The 14,757-nt window shown below is 24.5% G+C and overlaps 1 protein-coding gene and 1 long non-coding RNA gene across 3 annotated transcripts in view; one reads left to right on the top strand and one right to left on the bottom strand.

Moving 5' to 3' along the window:
• The window catches only part of LOC114128242 (serine/threonine-protein kinase 32A), a 95,196-nt gene that overhangs the window by 41,366 nt on the left and 39,073 nt on the right, over positions 1-14,757 (bottom strand). The gene's annotated exons all lie outside the window — the stretch shown is intronic.
• On the top strand, positions 1,232-3,426 carry LOC126550119 (uncharacterized). Its single transcript, XR_007604167.1, has 3 exons — positions 1,232-2,100; positions 3,141-3,248; positions 3,329-3,426. It is a non-coding gene; the product is annotated as an uncharacterized LOC126550119 (long non-coding RNA).

The following is a 14,757-nucleotide window of genomic DNA, read 5'->3' as shown; positions in this document are numbered from 1 at the left end:
GGCACACGAGGGTCTTGTGATCAGTGGATACGCGTAACGTCGCTCTCATGAGTCCTCCTTTTTTGTTATTGTTTTCCCAATACCAAAAATTGTCAATTGTTTAAAAAATAAAAACCACTACCATATCAACACCAACCACTTGTTTTTATTTTATTTCCTTTACTGTGTCTTGTGACATCAACACCAGCTCATCATCAACGTGGCACCTACCAGGTACGCGTAAAACTCATTGACTGATAAACGTAGAGCCTGAGCAATGATAGATCAAGGATTATAATTTACAAGGTACATTCTTATCACAAATTTAGTGTGCACTAAAAAAGCACTTTAAAGTGGTGCTTGCACAAGTTTTTTGAGATTCAAAATAATCAATGAAAATGTCTATGTGTTTAACACCGTTAAACCGAATATTAAATAATAAATTAATCAAAGTTCAAATCATACTATATAATTTGCATTTTTAACAAGCAATGGAGTGCAAGGATCAGCTAAAAAAAATTGTGTATCTGCAATGTTAGTATTAATTATTGCAATAACTATAGTAAGCTTTAACGTCCTTATCAAAGGAAAGTCGAAAAGTTATTAATAATATAATGCATTGTAGTAACGCAAGATTTTTAAAAAACTAGGTACAGCAACTAAGAATGCTTTGGAACAAAGACGGAATAATAAATTGAGAAATATAGTATAAAATATCTGAATATACTGACTATACCAGTACTCCTCGCTTTTTTGAATCGCGGTGTAATTATCGCTGACACAATGAATTGGGAGCCGCCCAATCCTCCTCACTCCAACAATACTTCCACCGCTGATTTGGGGTTGACAAATTGCGGTCGTCGTACGTGCGCGCGTGCGTGTGTAAATTACGATGCATAATAATATATTATAATGTTATGACGATGACGATGGTTACCGTGATGCCGTTAAGAGTTCACAGGTCGTTAAATTCACCACAGACTCGGTTTGTCGAACGTTTCAAAGGATTATTAACGGTCCGTCGGCCGTTGCGTGCTTATCCCTATACGAGCTATGTTATATCTGTATACGGTATTGTGGAGGTAGATAGATGTGTACATATAGTCTTTTGTCGCTCACGATACGAGTCAATTATTTCGAGTGCTGCAGTGAAGCGTGTATACATAGTAGAGGGCATGTTTTACTTAAGTAATAATAATGATGTGTGGGGCGTATAAGTCTTGACCGTGATTTTTTTCGCTTGGGTTTTTTTTCATTTCTTTGCAACTGCATATTTATCCATCCAGAGAATGAAAAATGAAACATTTATTACTGAAAAAATACACTTTGTGTACACTGTAGACTTATAAAATGTAATATACATAACACAGTGTGATAACGTGTAAGACATTTATTTTATAATTTGCTCACATAATTTTACCTATATACAAATAATATAAACTCTTCGGAAAAATTAGAATTATTATTTATAATTGATTATAAATTATATTGACCATAATATTACGCGACAACAATAAGAACCGCAGTTAATGACATAATAATTGGATGGTTAGTGATAGATTGATAAATGGTGATAATGACTGGTAGACGACAAAGAGTGAGGGCTGCTTCGACAAAATTGTGCTTCATTTAGGAGTTGGCTGGATACCGGGAATCGTCAATAAAGTTCTACTGATTCTAAAACGACTCGATGACTTGGTAACGACCGAGAAAATAATAATATAAAGTAAACAATGTAAATATATAATCATACAAAATGTAATTTGTATATGGAATAAGTATTATCTGTATTTAATTGATTTCAAAATTATATAATAAGTGACCTAAACTAGAATTTATAAAAGTAATTTAAAATTTTAATAATTATCTGGAAAAATAAGCCCTAGGGTTAAAAATAATTTTAAATAAATATCATATTTTAATTTTGAGTATAACACTATAAACAGGTAAACTGGTATTAAAGACTATTATCATTGTTTATAAAGTTTAATAAGTAAATAAACAACATATAGTATATATTTTAATTTTATAATGAATAAATCAAAATTTTCAAAACAATATCTGCTGAATATTATTTAAAGTAAAAATGTGTGACTTCATTTATACAAAAATGGTGGTTAAGTGAGTAACACTCTGCTGTGCAGTAGTTTACTATTATTTATAAGTTAAATTTAAATCCAATGATAGGTATCATTGATCCCTACAGAAATAGATACTGAACGCAGATGATTTGTCAACCTAGAGCATAATATATAAAATATAAAATATTTTTTAATTGGGTGGTGAAAAAGGTGGTTTTTGTTTTAATGACCCAAATACCCCATAATTAAATCATGTATTTACAAAATATGCCAATTTAAACAACTGGTGTATGTTTCAAGTTTCTATGGCTTATAATTTTTAACTTGGTATAACAAAAAAAAATCTAAAATTATTTAATAGTAAATCGTTATTTCACGAGTGAATTTTTGAGTTCGTAAAAATTAAAACTAAGGATAATAATTTTTTAATTGGCCAACGTTCAAAAAATTCTTTTATAATTCTTGTAAACCAAATTTATAGAAAATCTAGTATTAAATTTTAAACTCTTAGCTACTTATACAATTTTTTATTTATAAATTTTAACTACTAAATAGTTTAAAAATATTCATGATTTTAACGAATTGTTGTCAATATTATAACTTTAAAAGCTACTTAATAAAACAAAAAAAAAACATGCCGATTTATTCTTATAATTTTTGATTCATTATAAAAATTGTATTGCCATATGTAATACCTTTTAAATTGTACAACGAATCTCAAATATTCAAAAATACTTATAGTATTTTGGTATGTTTTAAAATTTCAAAAATCTAGGTTTTAATTACTGAATTACTGAAAATAAATGTGTGACGATCATGCTTGATGAATCATCTTGTATATTATAATTATACAATAATAAATAAACCCTAATGTGAAAACTACGTGAAACATAATAATAATTAAAAAAAACTACCTAACCTTACTTCAACAACTAACAATAACAAACTACAGTCCAAAGTAAAGAAGAGTGTTAAATTAAAATATTGGTCGTCATTAATCGTAAACTTTAAATGAACATCATACAATAAAATATGTGACCAGATAAAAAACAACTAATGAAAATATTTCACATTCCATAGCACACAAAATTTAACAAAACAAAATATCGGTTGATTGAGGAAATGAGAATGGCTCCAGTGATGTGTAATGTATATTATACAATATTACCTCATACATACTAATAAAATGTAATGTATTCGGTTGATTCTTAATAGTATGCGAACAAACGATTTTGTATCATTTTTTCTAATCAATAATTTTCCCATAGGTTATTTCCCGTAAAGCAACATAATCATATATTTTGCATGTTCTGGATTCCCATTAATTGGTTGGTCGAATAATATTCGTATTTTCATAATATGGCTGCAATTAATAGTGTTTGTTTTATATCAAGAATAAAAATATTATGTGAATTGTGAATTATTGGTATTCGTCAGAGTGTGACGAGTATAATTTAATATTGGAGTGGAAAATCTAATCTATAAATAGTATCACCACCTGACTTAATAATTAATTACATTTATTTTTAATCGGTTCATATGGTAACACGTTGCGTATGTGCAGAACTGTGTCAAAATCTTAGATATATCAAGATTATTGTTTATATGCCACTCAACAATTATAATGTCACTTGACAGAACTGTAAGACAAAGATTAGGTAGATTTTAATTTTAAAATAGGTAAGTAGGTAAGTGGGTACCACTCTACTGTACATTAAATTTCGAGTGTTTCTCTATTATGGATGTGTTAAATTTTAAATTCAACGATATATTATTATCATTGTAAATGAAACACAATTTTAAGTGAAAACTGCCTGTCAAGCTATATCGCTAAGTATATTTCATGACAAGTTTTTTTTTTTAATGTAACTAAAATCAAATATATATATATATATGTATAGTATATTGATACCATATTATTATATTGTCATTATCAGCTTTTGAGTCGATGCTATCCTACCATAAATCAGTATAAATAAATGCATGGTATAAATTAGTAGGGGATATTTTGAAATTAATATGCATATTTTTATAATTGCATACGGTATATATTACAAAACAATTATTTTAGAATTTGAATGAAAATTCAAATTCATTTATCAAATAATTCTTAGTTTTAGATTCTGAACGAAGTGATGAATGTATTGATTTTACAATGATGTGTGTTTTTTTTTTTTTTTTTTTTTTATTTTTGTGTCTGTCACCACGTTTTGGAGCAGTAAAAGTGCTCCGATTTTAAAAAGTGGACCCTGTTTCGGATAGGAAAGTGAATGTAGTTTGTACTTTGGGGGTCAAAAGTAAAAAATTTCCAATAGTTTTCAAAAGCGCCGGGAAAAACCAAAAAAAAATGACGGAAAAACGGGAATTTTAACGCAAAACCAGTTTTCGACCAAATCGATTTTTTTTTATGGTTGTAATTCAAAAACTAATCACTGAAAATACTTGAAATTTTCACCAAATGTTAATGTCAGTGGTATCCGTATATAGTAAAATTTTCAAAAAATTTTGACTTTTTTTGAGTTATTTATAGACCACTGAAATTTTCGATTTTTTTGAGAAATTTTTTTTAAAGTGTCGATAAAAAATGTTTGGATGACCAAAAAGTTTTGAAAATTTAATACAAGGTTCCTTATAAGTTGTTTTTAATGTAGCTAAAAAAAATTAAAAATCGTTAGTCACAATTTTTTTTTATAAGCGTTTATAGTTCAAATTTTTACGAAATCTGTCGCAAACGCGAAAATTTGCAAGTAATTTTGAAGTTGAAAAATCATAAAATTTTTTTCTTTTATAACTAAGTTTTGAAAATTTGGTACAAGGTTCTCCATACATTTTTCTTCAATTATCTGTAAAAAAACTCTACCGGATTCAGACAAAAAAATTTTATGAGTGTTTGAAATTTAAATTTTTACAAAACCGCGCTAAATAACGGTTTAGCCTCAAACGATTTTTGATATTTGTTATAATTCAAAAAGTATAAGTCGTAGATACTTGAAAATTTTACCAGTTATTTAGATTGGCATTTTATTTACTTGATTTAATTTTCAAAATATTTTGAGTTTTTTTGAGCTATTTATAGACAACTGACATTTTCAATTTTTCTGAAAATTTTTTTTGAAGGGTCGATAAAATTTTTTTGGCCCTATCAAAATACTTGAAAATTTTATACAAAGTTCTTCATATGTTATTCTTAAAGTGATTAAAAAATTATAAGAATACATAGTCACAATTTTTTTTTATTAGCATTTGAAGTTCAAATTTTGACGAAAATTCGTCAAAAGCATGAATATTTGCAAATTATTTGAAGTTGAAAAATCATAAAATTTTTTGTGTGTATAACTAAGGATTAAAAATACAACACTAAGTTTTCCATAAGTTTACCTTCAAGTATCTATAGAGAAAACTCGAAGCATCATTATAGGACAAATTTTAAGTGCGTTTGAATTTTAAATTTTAACGAAATCGCGTAACGATAACGATTTATCCTCAAACGATTTTAAATATTTGTTATTATTCAAAAAGTATAAGTCGTTGATACTTGAAAATTTTACCAGTTATTTAGATTGGCATTTTATTTACTTGATTTAATTTTCAAAATATTTTGAGTTTTTTTGAGCTATTTATAGACAACTGAAATTTTCAATTTTTCTGAAAATTTTTTTTGAAGTGTCGATAAAATTTTTTTGGCCCTATCAAAATACTTGAAAATTTAATGCAAAGTTTCTCATATGTTATTCTTATAGTGATTAAAAAATTATAAGAATACATAGGCACAATTTTTTTTTATTAGCATTTGAAGTTCAAATATTGACAACAATTCGTCAAAACCATGAATATTTGCAAATTATTTTGTAGGTATATTTCATAAAAATTTTTGTATAAGTAGCTAAGAGTTGAAAATTTAATACAAGGTTTTTCATAAGTTTAACTTACAATTATTATAAAAGAACTTAAATTTTGTTGTATTCAGGCCATTAAAACATAAACCACCTTTTTCACCAACCACTAGAAATTATATCCTAGGCTGACAAATCATCTTCGTTCAGAATCGATTTTCGTATACAATGATAACTATCATTGGATTCAAATTTAACACTCCTATAATATATAATAATGATCCATACGGCACCTAATGTACAGCAGAGCGGTACTCACTTGCCCACTTTTTTTGTTTGCTTTTTAAAAGTATAAAAAAAAAAATTTAATTTTGACATCTTGAGATTACAAACTATATCTAATTTTCTATCCAAAATCGCCCTAAATGCTGAAAATGAAAGCTTTTTTCGACTACTTAACGTATACACAAAGACACAAAATAACACACTTTGTAAAATCAATACGTCCATCTCTCAGGCCAGAATGTAAAATGGAATTTGATATATTAATTAATAATAATAATAAAAAAATGGTATTGTTTTTTCATCTAAAATATTAATAACAGTAAATTAAAAATTATGCACTTAATTTTTTTATTAGGATATAAAACAATGTTTAAATATTTAAATACACTTACTTTAAAATAAATGTATACTGTTAAATAAATCAGAATGAAAGTTTTATATAGATTTTTAAGGCAATTAGGTCTAATTACCTAATTTTTGTTATAGTTTATAATTTCCTTAAAATAATAAAATTGTTGATAGGTGTTTTTAAAAAATATTAAAACTTTATGCATTAATAATTACAACAATAATAATCGTATTGAATTTTTAATTATTATGAATTATGAATTATAATTATTTATAGTAAATGTATAAACAATTTTTGAATCAAATAATTGTACTATTTTTGATAACGAACAAATATTAAGAAATCTTTTTTTTTACAATATATTTTTCAATGTTTTATTTAATTTTATTATCATAATAAAATTTTCCGGATATGTGGTGCAGCGCTATTACTTGATAACCATTTATCACCACCAAACGGTTAAATTAAATAAGGATTATTGCGATTTTTTGCTTTTGTACTTTCCACATTAATACATTATAATATCGCAATATACGTATGTATTTATAGTGATAATTTATTATACTCTTCGTTGTATGTTATACTAAACGAATCTTGATATAACAAAATAATACACAATACACCAATTATTTTGTTGTTTTTGTCTATTAAGCTATAATATAATATCTTTAACTCACTATTACTATAGAACTCCCAAATACTTGCAAATGAAACAAAACTGTTTTCTTACTGATACTGTTATTTTCGATATTATTTTTTCGTAATACTTTTGGCATGTGCAGCATACATGCAAACAATTTCGATAAATTTCAAATGTTTAACTTGTGTTAATAATTGCTGCTGTTAATACGACTTGATAAAAATATATCATACACTAAAATTAATATCGAATGTAATCACATAATATAGAGTTCTCGTTGGTTTTATTGAACTGTTATTCTTTGTCAACTTTATTATTAGTGTTCTTTTTTATTAGTATTGTCATTATTAATTATCAACGAGCCAAAATACCAAAAATTAAACAACCTAAAAGGCCAAAAACTATACCATATTATCATATATTATTATATTCCACTATTCATCGCGGAAACGGTCGACAGAATTGTACACTTTATATGTACGGGTTTTCCTTACTATGCATTGCTATGTAATCGAGATTTGTAGCAAATCTGTATATGCGGTGAAAAGAGATGATATAATCGTTATAATAAATGGATAAATGGGGTATGTTCTTTTTTTTTTTTAATGTGGAAATTCTCTACTCGTTTATGGCCGAAAAAGCGTATTTTCGGCGGAAATGTCAACACTGGCGCCGATGTAAAGTATATCTTCGCATTATTTCTTTTTTACGACATAATCCGATGTAATCGATAATTTCACTGGTTTAATAACGTGTTTATTACAAATCGATAGATATTGTATTCATTAAAAATTTTGGAAAAACTTTAGGAACGTTTCGAATTACAGATAATATCAAAGCGTCGTGTGTCCTATTAGTTAAATGTTGGATAATATTCTTGTTTAATTTGAAACTGAAAATACCAAACGCCCCCGTGACTCAAGTACACGGTAGGGGTTGTGAGTGTGCACGTATATAACCAACTCGGGGAAATGATCGTCAACACCCACCTTTATACAAGAATTATTAAATATATGTTATCATTAATTAATAAATATAATATAATATATATATATATATTGGATAAAACGGTTATCGAAGAGGCGGTATTTATCTTTCCTTCTTTCTCTCTCTCTCTTTAATACACACACACACACACACACCACACACACACACACACACACACACACACTTCCTATAGTAATTATACAACATTGTTATGTATAGTGAATTTTTATAATGGATAATAACAAATATCTATCATCGTTCAAAAGGTTTACAAGAGAGAGAGAAAGTGAGTGAGACATATGAAAATCAAGACACGCCTACCTGGACCCCGAGATGCCGGTCGTTGACTACCTAGTTCGACGGGCTCTTTGACCACTTCCTTCCGGTTTCATGAAAATAATGTACGTGGGTAGTATATCGGATGCTCATCTGTTCGTCGTGGACAATAAAACATTAGATACATTTCTAAGATACTCTTTAAGAAGAACATTTACACGTAATTTCAAGTTTCCGATTTTAGTATGTATTAATAAAATTTGGTAATGAGTAAGTATTATTCAGTAAGTAAGCAAACATCATAATATGATTTATTATGTATCAATTTAAACTATTCATTTTTGTCAAGACCCATTAATATTTTACATAGTATATACAAATTCACAATTCACTCCTAGCCTTCTTTCAATGAAAATATTGTTATTAAAAAAAAATAAGAGTTGTGGCACTGCAAATGCTACAAATTATATAAAATTATATTATTATAATTTATAATTGTCTTATAGTAATAAAGATATTAGCACAATATTTAATCTAGGTTTAGTTGCTGTTAAAATAAAATACTTTAATAAATAATTTTATTCAAATATATTATGTAGGATAAGACTTGTTAGGGAACTCAGAGAGTTCCGTTGCGATAAAACAATTCGGCACAATAATACAAAATAAACAATAATATTATATGATATTATAATATGTAATAGATTCATAATTATTTATATTATTATGTTGATTGCGTATTGATTTCAATTTAATCTAATGCATCATACATTTTATTGTCGATTGTTAAGTATAGACAATATTTTCAAAAGCACAGGTAATTTCAAAAATTTAAAACAATTTGTTGTTCTTAAAAATGCATTTTTTTAGAGTTTTATTTCAATTCAATAAATCCAATGAATTTATTTACACTTAAGCGTTTTTCTTTTATTATATTTTATATTAAACTTTTATGAGTACACAAAAGCCGAGTTAAAAGAATATTGTTTTATACTAATAGGATAGCTTTTAAAAATGATTTTATCATACTGATACAATATTTTGTTCATTGTGATTATTTATAATAAGGAAATAAAAAATATATTTATTTATCGTCGTTAATTCATGTAAGATTATTTTTTTACCTTTTATTTGTATTAATTATCATAGTACGAAATATTATATAACTGTAGTGATGGGATATAGTGTTTAACATTTAATCATTAACCTACTAGTTAATCATTGAAAAAAAAAAATTAAATAAACCATTATATAAATATTTGAGGAACAAATGAAAAAATTAAAGTTTATTTTAATTTAATATTTATATACATGTTTTTACTCAAGTGTAATTTTTTCACATAAATTATGAACACGCATAAAATTATAAATTAGTTTTGAATACCAAAATACATTTTTTAAACCCTATGTTAAAAAAGAATGTTGAAGTTTTTTAAATTTTTTAATAATTACTATCCATTAAATTAAAAATAGCTTAGGATTTATCATGTATATTTAAAGAAATGTCAACTGTAAAGTACATATATTATTGATTTTTTTTTGATTTTTTTAAATAACGTACTCGAATAAATATATTATTTTTTTCTGACTTTTGTTATTTAGAAGGTTAAAAAATAAATTGGCAAATATTTTATATTGATTAGTCACACATAGACTCTTTGAATTTATTTCAATTTTTTCAAAATTAATAACTAAGTAAATGTAATTATTTAGTTGATGTCTACGCTGTTAGTTTTGTATACGCAAGAGATAGATAACTACTTTTATTTTTTTCATAACTAACAACAATTTAACTAACTATTTCTGTATAAGTAGTGAGTACACTTAGTTTTATGATATTTAAAATATTCCATATAAATACATATCTATATCTTATTTTTATTTTATACACAAGCGAAAATAATAATTAGATATTTTTAGTATTCCTATTGAACTAAATACGATTTATTTAGTTTTTATAATCATGAAGTATGATACTAAATTTTGTATAGGTTAGGGTTTTTAAATTTAAACTGCTCATACATCAAAGAATTTCTTACAGTAACATTACATTTCAAATTATAACCATGGTTTTATTTATTTAAAGTGAAGCAGTATTCAATAAAAATTTAAGATACCTAAGTAATGCAAAATTAATAAGACTTTGTCATTTATTTAGGGACATTAATGTTTTTAAAATAAATAATTAATTAAAATAAACACAACTAAAATTAATATACATACATACTTAACTTAAAAAATAAAATTATCATTCAAAAATAAAAGGATTTTAATTAACAATACAAATACTTATTTAAATCATTTTATTTAAATATGCCATACATATTTAATAAACATTACATGTATGTATATGTTTATTAAAATAAAATATAATTTAATATTTAATGTATGGTTTAATGCATTTGTTTTATCAAACTTTGTTACATATTTTTTAGAACATATTAAAATGTATTATCATTTTATCATTTAGTTTTCTATAATTATTCAAGGTAAGTTTCCTAAACTTCAAATTTTAAACTTTAAAAAATGTTGTACCTAAAATACTCGTTAAAATATTTGCAATAAATTATAATTGTAAAGAAAAATATATACTATTTCTATTGGATAATAATTTTACAAAATTAAAAATGATTCATGTTGAATGAATATTAATATCTCGTTTATTATTTATATAAATTACAACGTTGAACAACAAGAGTATGGTGTTAGATTTAAGAATATTGTAAATAAAAAAAATGTTTACTTAAAAGTTGGGATGTATATTTTTTTTTATTCTGAAATAATTATTTTCAAAAGTTTCATATGTCAAAGCGAGATGAGTTCACTTTCAGATCTGTTTAAAAATATACTTAAACATTTTATACTTCTTTTTACATTTTGTAAAAATTAACTAGATACGTGAACCACTTAAATACCGTTACTGTTGCGTCCACTTATCGGGTATGAACTTTTTGTAATTTCACAAAGAGCAACTTAAGTATTAAAAATGCCTCTCAGAGTTCTCAAAAAAAAAAAATATACTGACGCTACTGAAATTCAAAAACTAAAACACCAAGATTACATTTAAAATTAATTTCCCATTATTTTACTCTAACTTGAGATATTTTTAAAGATTTGAAAAATCAATTCAGTGTGTAATGTAAAAACAAAAACAAAATAGACATAAGTCAAATAAGTATAAAATATGTAAAAAATACATGGGTGAATTTTGTTCATAATAATTTGTGTAATGGTACTTCATATATTAATATGTCATAATCACATTGTATTGTGTGAAGTATAAACAGCTTATATTATGAATGATTATCACCACAATTATTACGTTCTAGTAAATGTTTTTATAAGTACAATAAGTACATATTATTGAGAATCTATGACACGATGTATTCATATAATTATATATAATATATTATATTATATTATACAATAGATATTACTGACAAATAAATACATGTTGATGAAATAATGCTATTAGGAAAAAATAAATATGTATTAAAGACAAAATCTGTTTTACCCCATAAAAGTAAAGTAATTCACTATATGTATACATACAATATATATGATTATAATATAATAAATAATTCCCATAAATTACAATTTACTATTAATTCGTTAAAATATTTAATGAATATATTAGGATTTTAGTATGCAGAAACTGTCAGAAACTAGGATTTAAAATAAAGTTGTTTTGCAAAATCCACACAGTAATATAAACCGAACATATTTATGGACACCAACCATGCTTCGCTCAACTTGTGGATAAAAATCAATTACAATATTCATCATAATATAATCAACCTTATGTAACATTATTTTTCATATAATTTGTGATTTAAAAAATGTTCATCATAAAAATACTTCGTTATGTTTATTTTTTTATAACTTTATACTACACGATTATTAATGATGAATAAATACAAATACATATGTTTGTTATTAAAATTAAATTTAAATTATAATAAAATACGACTAATAAATAATTTCACAATATACTTAATAATAATAATATACAGAGAAAATGTAATTTTTTGTGATGATATTGTATTATAGAATATTTTTTGGATAATTCTTTAACACTAATTTCTACACACATATTCTATTAAATTATACATCCATAATGCCGTATTATTTTGACACACTATAATATTATTATATTATTATGTTCAATAATATTTTACATAAGTTATTGCGCACGTATACCATATAATATACACCTGTTATAAATTCCACTTTAATTTCAACTATGTATTTGATAGGTACGATAAAGTAAAAAAATTAATTATATCAGTACATAATCAAATCAAGATCAATAAACCAGAAACTATAACAGTAGTTATAAATTAATTTTGATGTAATAATATGTACTCGAATACTAGGTACAATAGGTACATAAATATTAAATTAATTAAGTTTACAAATATAAATACAATTTTAAATTATAAAATTATGTATTTATAAAGATAACTAAGTAAAAATTATTATATACAATATATGATCGTTAGACATATAAATAATATAAAACTGATACAACATCATAGAGTTAAAAATTAATAAACTATTGAATAAAATAAAATAATTAGAACCCGGTGAATTTATTTCAATAGTAAAATATTATCGATATGACAGTATTTTAAGTCGTGTTAGTGACATAAACAAATAATATAATTCAAAATATGCTGTCTAAAATATTGTTTATAGAAGCAATATAATATGAGATATCAACTGTAGACAGTTACTGTCTAATATGTGAATTCCTTGTTATATATGATTATTTTATAAAGAAATATTACTTTCACAATATATTTTGTGAATATACAATCGTTAAATTTGTATAAAGTAAGACTAAGATATATTTCTAAATAATATGTTATAAACCTTCTATAGAATACAGTACTTTCAATGAAATTATTATTGGTACTCAAAAAAAGTAACTAAACAACGCGATTAAGAGATGAATTGTTTAACTTTTTTTTTTTTAATTTAATTTTTAATTTTTTTATATGTATGGTATTAAAACCACAGTTATGTATGAATATATTACACAATATATATTATTCATACTTCTTTTGATTTTGTATAAAAACAATTAAATATTTTAATAGAGTTTATAAGCAACCAAAATGAATATATTTTAGATATTAAATTTTGATACCTATAATTCTTAAAAAGCATGCTTACTAGTTTAATTATTATTATTTTATTAATTTATAATGAAAGATAAAATATACTTTTATGAATTGACAAAAAAAAAAAAATACTATAAAATATAAATATATTTTACTCGTCAGTCAGTCATTGCGAAATGTAATTAATAAAAATAATATACAATAAGTACATGTTTCAAAATAAAAAATGGATATTAAAGAAAATCATTTATTGTTTTCTTGATTATTTATAATAAAATATCCATAAACAATTTTATTAGAATATTAATTAAGTATTATTAAAGTATTTAATATCAATCGTTTTATAATATGATGAAGTAGTACCTATGCACTTATATACTTATATATTATATTGTTATATAATAATTATATTCTAATATTAGGTTATAAAAAATATTTAAAATGATTAGAAAACATTTAAACATTCATTACATTCTAAAACATAATTTTCTTGAATAATAAAATATATATATATATTTGTTGGTTGTTGCATAACATCAATGCTTTTAAAATTAGTTTAATTTTTAACAAGTCAACGAAAATTTTTATTTCCTATGTGATACTAAAAAATAAATAAGCTGTACGACATTTAATACTCATAAAAATATGCTATAGCGTACCATATGTAGGTACATAATAATAATATAATATCGTCATAATAACGTGTACCTACAAGTTAAAACAAAAACCGCATTAACCTAATTACGCGTATGTTCTGTGAAAATAAAATTATTTTCAACCACTCGACCCAACTCTACCAGCTACTACCACTACGCGATATGGATTTTTGAGTTTCCGCGAGTGCTTGACAATATCTCGTGATGCAAAGTAGTAAAAAAAAAAAAAGAAAATTACGTGACGTTAAAAACCGAGTGAGTGTGAAAAAAGAGAAGATTAAAAATTACACCGACTGATTGTTGAATACTGTGTATCGATTTATTTCGATTGTATTAAGTATCATGAATGTTTAATGTCAACCCGTATCGCAGATTGTGTTGCAGAAAGAGATATGGAGTATCGGTATAGTGAACAGTATATTGTTTGTATATTGCATTAGTTTTTCGTTTTATGAAATTCGTGTTTTGTAATATCACACTTAATACGCATAAATGCATAACACACACATTGTAGTATTGTATTTTATCAAACGGAAAATCATTTT

The sequence above is a fragment of the Aphis gossypii genome, chromosome 2 (assembly GCF_020184175.1).
Source record: "Aphis gossypii isolate Hap1 chromosome 2, ASM2018417v2, whole genome shotgun sequence".
Taxonomy (NCBI): domain Eukaryota; kingdom Metazoa; phylum Arthropoda; class Insecta; order Hemiptera; family Aphididae; genus Aphis; species Aphis gossypii.
The sequence above is the reverse complement of the archived record's forward strand: the minus strand, read 5'-3'. Positions and strand labels throughout refer to the sequence as shown.